The following is a 6,000-nucleotide window of genomic DNA, read 5'->3' as shown; positions in this document are numbered from 1 at the left end:
TGACCATGTTTTTTTCCCAAATAAACGGCAAACTGGATGGGAGTGGAAGAAAGAGAAAAGATGATAGAGATTCTCGGGGTCATGAATGAGAGACATCCCTGACCCACGAAAGGGAGGAAGATGGTTTAGCTTTCCTGCCTCGGCTAAATCACACGAACGCACATCCCTGTTAGTAGACTTTTGGGGCGTTCGCATGTGTGTCGACAGCTGGTGTGAAGGAAGCAATGTGAGGTCAAGCAGGGTTGAGCTGAGACTGGTTGAGTCGGGCCAGGTTCGCTAAGATCACTCATCCAAGGACGTCCTGGGACGGAAATGCTCTTTGAAGTCTTTGAAGAGAACTCAAACTTGAGCAAGATGGATGATGGGAAAGAACTGGGTTTCATCCTTCGCTTCCTGAAGAAAGATGAGAGCGCATTATCTGCCTCACAGCGACTGGACCTACACTAAATAAATGTCAACTCCATCAATGACTTATCTATTGCCACTTAACTTATCGTTTGGTTTATGAATGTCTTAATTAAACTGCACTAGCATTATTTATATCTACTGATCTAACTTCTGACCTTTAGCAGAGAATGTAAAATAATAAAGTGTTTAACACATTTGTGACATCATAGAAGGCAAAAGCGATGCAATTTGAACCCTTTATGTCAGATTTCTTACATCTCTAAACAGAAATAATAATGTATTATTGTTTACCAAAGCTGTTATTAGTATAGTATTGGCACAATGTTAACTGTTAAAAATTGTAGCTAAAAAAAGGGCACACCAGCATAGTTACACAATCGATGGACAATACGTGTACTCTGTGACTCTTTGTTTATCTTATGTCATTCATTCTGCGGCTGAAATGTTTCTCAGGAGACCAAAATTCTAGTAGTTCACCCCAAAATTGTCTTTTTGGAGCATTTTGGTTGTCACAATGAGTTTGCGTTAAGAAATGTGCACTGTAATGCTGCGTTTATACCAGCCGCGGTAGAGGCGTCAAGCGCGAGTGATTTCAATGTTAAGTCAATGTGAAGACGCGTTGACGTGCGTCTGGAGGTCTGGTGGCATGAATGAGGTGTTTAACGCAATTCCGCCTCATTCGCGCGACTAGTTAGCAAAACAAAGCGCGAGATGAAAAAATTGAACTTTGGCTGAAAAACGCGCCGCTTTAACCGATCAGTACCTTGCTGTAGTAGTGACGTGATTACAGGAAGCGAGCGGAGTCGCAGAAGCCCCTCCCATGACGCGAATTTCCGCATGAATGTCTCGATGACTGGAATTTCACAAGCGAATGAAGCGAGTAAACTCTAACTATGGGTTTACACCAGACGCAAGTTCAACGATTTGCGCAAGTAGATTACATACAAAGTCAATGCAAAGACGCGATCAGACGCGTCCTTGCATAGGGCGATGCGAATTTGACGTCTTAAACGTGGCTGGTTGAACCCACGGCATGAAACGAATTAAGTTAAAAATCTCAAGCGAAAAATCTGCTTTCGCCCATTGACATTGGGTTTAGGGTAGGGTTTAATTACTGCTTTATTACTACGTAATAATCGTATAATAGTTTATATAATCCACATCGTACGATTGCATATGAATTAGCCACTTCTTAAAATGCCTACGAATTCCTGTGAGATCATGCTACGTTCACCCTGACTAAGTTCAATGTTTTGCAAAATAAGTGTGAGTTTGAATTTGATAACCATGATCCGATATAACATTAAATATACCACATTCCTAAAAGCAGGATGTCCCTACCTATCTCAGAAATGAATACTATTGCATAAATCCCACTTTATCTGTCTTAGGAAGACCACCGTTATGGCATTCCTTACTGCTACTGTACAAAACCGTTAATGTTGTGACATAATTGATTAACTGTTGTGGGAAACTTCTACTGATTAAGAAAACGAATTAGAGGAAGTGGGTCGCCAAGTGTGGGAGCGTTGTGGGGGTATCAGCAGATAGCCGTTGTCATTCTTAGAAGAGTACACCCTGGAGAGGTGGGGTTGCAATGTGCAAGGACATTGTGGTTTGACTGTCAAGGTCCCCCCCCCCCCCCCCCTCTCTCTCTCTCTCTCTCTCTCTCTCTCTCTCCTTCAGCAGAATTCTCCCAAAACGAATTTCAGTGAAACAAGGGGCCGTTTAACCTCTTTATTGGTTATGTGAATAGTTTGTGTTTCTGTGAAACAAGGTTATCCACAGTCCCATGCTTTTTTGTATTGGTTCAATGCAGTATGTCGTTTGTTGTGGTGGGATTCAGCAGTTTTAACCAAAGCACTGCTGTGTAGAGGTGTGACTGACAATTTACGCCAAAGCCCCTTTCGCATGACAAGTGTCAACATTCTCCGATGTGTCGACATGCGGCGCATTGAACACTGCAAAGCGAAATGTCAAGCTTATCACTGATGTTTACTGCTGACGCAGTGTCACACGCACAGCAGCCAATAATCATCGCACAATTTGCGTGATTTATCAATACGTGGGCTGTGCCGCTGTGAAAATGAAGAGGTTGTGTGTGTCCGAATCACAATTTGCTTCGACAATACTGCGTGTTAAAATCTGGAAAAAGCTTGGTCACATTGGAAAACAGCTGAAAATGCAACAGTTATGACAAATACAAAGACATTTTAGTTAGTGCTGGGCATAGATTAATCACGATTAATCGCATACAAAATAAAAGTATTTTTTGCTCACCACCATGTCATCCAAAATGTTGATATCTTTCTTTGTTCAGTCGAGAGGAAATTATGTTTTTTGAGGAAAACATTGCAGGATTTTTCTCATTTTATTGGACTTTAATAGAGCCCAACACTCAACACCCAACTCAACACTCAACAGTTTTTTTCAACGGAGTTTCAAAGGACTCTAAACGATCTCAAACGTGGCATAAGGGTCTTATCTAGCGAAACGATTGTCATTTTTGACAAGAAAAATAAAAAATATGCACTTTTAAAGCACAACTTCTCGTCTATATCCGGTCCAGCGCGACCTAACGTAAATGCGTAGTGACGTAGAGAGGTCACGTGTTACATATATGAAACGCACATTTGCGGACCATTTTAAACAATAAACTGACACAAAGACATTAATTAGTATCATTCGACGTCGGAACGGTCCACTTTCTCCACACCCATAAACACTGGGGCATAGTTTCGCGTTCGTCCTCTGTGACCTCTTGACGTCATGACGTATTGCGTGAGGTCACGCTGGCGTATCACAGGACCGGATATAGACAAGAAGTTGTGGTTTAAAAGTGCATATTTTTTATTTTTCTTGTCAAAAATGACAATCGTTTTGTTAAATAAGACCCTTATGCCTCGTTTGGGATTGTTATAGTCCTTTGAAACTCCGCCGAAAAAAACTGTTAAGTGTTGAGTCAAGCACCAAATGTTGGGCTCCACCAAAGTCCATCAAAATGAGAAAAATCCTGCAATGTTTTCCCCAAAAAACACAATTTCCTCTCGACTGAACAAAGAAAGACACCAACACCCCGGATGACATGGCGGCGAGCAAACCACCCGGATTTTTCCTTCAAGAAAATTGACTATTCCTTTAAGAAACATTTACATGTTTATATTATATTTATTTATATTTTTATATATTATATGTTAACAATAAAATAAATATATAAATATATATTTTTAAATGTATATATGTATGTGTGTGTGTGTTTAAATATACATAATAATTACACACAGTACACACACATATATTAGGCTAAAATGCACTTTTATTTTGTATGCGATTAATCGCAATTAATCTTTGCCCAGCACTAAAGTCCCTGTAAAGTCTGATATTAAATGTATTTTGAGTTTGTCACACCACAGAAAAATGTGTTATATCAACCGCCCAACCAAATTTGAATGATGGAAAAATGCCAAATAAATAAGTATTAAAATCTTCAAAAATCTAATCAAAATAGGCGCATCCTCTGCTCTCTAGCGGCGGGGGCGTGTCCGCTGTCTGCGCTGAAACCACGCCCACTTGCAGGAAAGCTGCCATCTGTCTCTACTTTCAAATACCGCTACAACATGAATGGATGCTCCCGATTGCGTTAGGGGCGGGGCCATGCGCGGTGCCTAAAGTGCATCACAGAGCCACCATTTTAGGGCCGCATAAAGAAATCTGTTTAATGATTTTACTCTGCAATTCAGTATTATATAGTTTACAGTGTTTGTGGTGTGTTTCAGCAATATATGTAATTTTCAAAATTGACTTCATAGGGACTTTAATAATCTGTTATCTAGATACATTTAATACAGGTTTAAAAGAGTATAACATTTTTTGATGTGTGCATTGAAAAGCTTTTAAAACCACATGAGAGTCATTACAAAGAGCTTTTATCAGATAATTCATTTGAAACTTTAGCAAAGTTGCCCGTGTTCATTTAAAACTAAACTATAGCTTGTTTTATCTCTGTTACAGTCTATAAAAGGAATCAAATACAGTAGTACTGTAAGTGTCAGAGTCCTGCCGTTGTTGATGTGTAAATTGTATGCTGACAGGGCCGACACTTTGTGAGGGACCCCACATTCAACCACATCCTCGACAGTGTTTAACTGTCTACTACTATAGACACTATGTCAAGTTTCAGTCACGTCACTACTAGACTTACATGCAAAACTGAATATCCGATTGACAGGAGGTCTGTTGTAAAGTCTATAGTGAGATGTCTTGATGACCAATCAAATCACCGGAGGTCACCCAGTCACTTCCTACTCAACTACAGTATTCAACCACACATACTGTAAGTATGAGAGAAAAAGAACAGAAAGTTTTACTGTAAAAGTTCCTATTGGTAGTAACCACCTTATATAATTTGCATTTGTATAGATATGAACACCACTTAATTTTGTTTTGATTTTATTTTAATTGTTTTCTTTAAACTTTTCCCAACCAACTCTTCTCTTGATTAATTTGCATTCTTGGATTTATTTTATTTATTTGCCAATACACTCTTAAAAATAAAGAAGATTTCACAAGGAACCTTTTCTTTGCACAAAATGTTCTTTAGACCAGTGGTTTTCAAACTGGGGGCCGGGAGATGGTGCCAGGGGGGCCCCAGTTTTATCACATTTTATAAAATACATTAATTTATCATGAATTATGTGTAATTAAACCTAAAAAATAATAAGCCACCAGTAGGTATAATTTTATGTTTTGTTTAATTAAAATATTACATTTTAAAACTGTTTTTGTCATGAATGTTCTTTCGGGGGCCGCAAAAAAATGCACTGTACGCACACTGAAAAAGTTTGGGAACCACTGCTTTAGACTATAAAGGGGTTCTTAAAGGGAAAGTTCACCCAAAAATTCAAATTCTGTCATCATTTTCTCATCCTTTATTTTGAAGAGGTGCATTTTGACATTGCGTTTTCAACCAAGCATATGCACTGTAAAAATGCTGGGTTATTTCGAAACATGGTTGGGTGACTGGGTAAAATACGGACATTTTCTAGGTTAATTTAAACCAAATGTTGGGTTTGTCCTTACTTCACCTAACCATGTTTTGAAACAACCCAGCATGTTTAGAGTGTTGACATCATATAACTTCACCAAAAGTTATATCAGAAGGCACAATGATGTTTTCATTCTTCAGGGTGCTTTCAACTTCAGGATTAGGAGATCTATAAGGCCCTGAAATGTACTGTAGGTTACTGCTTTTGGATCAGAGCTATATATATATATATGAACTCGGACCACAAAACCGCACAGATTTAGTGGTCACACAGGTATATTTGTACAAAAGTTGTCACTGGGACAGACTTTAAAAAGGTCCTAATATATTCCATTTAGGTACAAACATGTACTTTTTGAAAAGGTGCCGCACCTCAGACTTTTTGATTGTTGGTGGTTTATCCTTTTGCAAAGAGGTAAAATGTGTAATTTTTATTTTTGATCACCATGTGGCACCATTAATGTATCATTTGGTTACTCTTCAGATATTGCGTACAGCTCTGAATATCATGAATGAGTTTAGCTTTTTATTGCTAAGATTAACCGTCT

Source organism: Misgurnus anguillicaudatus, chromosome 25 (assembly GCF_027580225.2).
Source record: "Misgurnus anguillicaudatus chromosome 25, ASM2758022v2, whole genome shotgun sequence".
Classification (NCBI taxonomy): Eukaryota; Metazoa; Chordata; class Actinopteri; order Cypriniformes; family Cobitidae; genus Misgurnus; species Misgurnus anguillicaudatus.
This window is presented reverse-complemented; position numbering follows the sequence as displayed.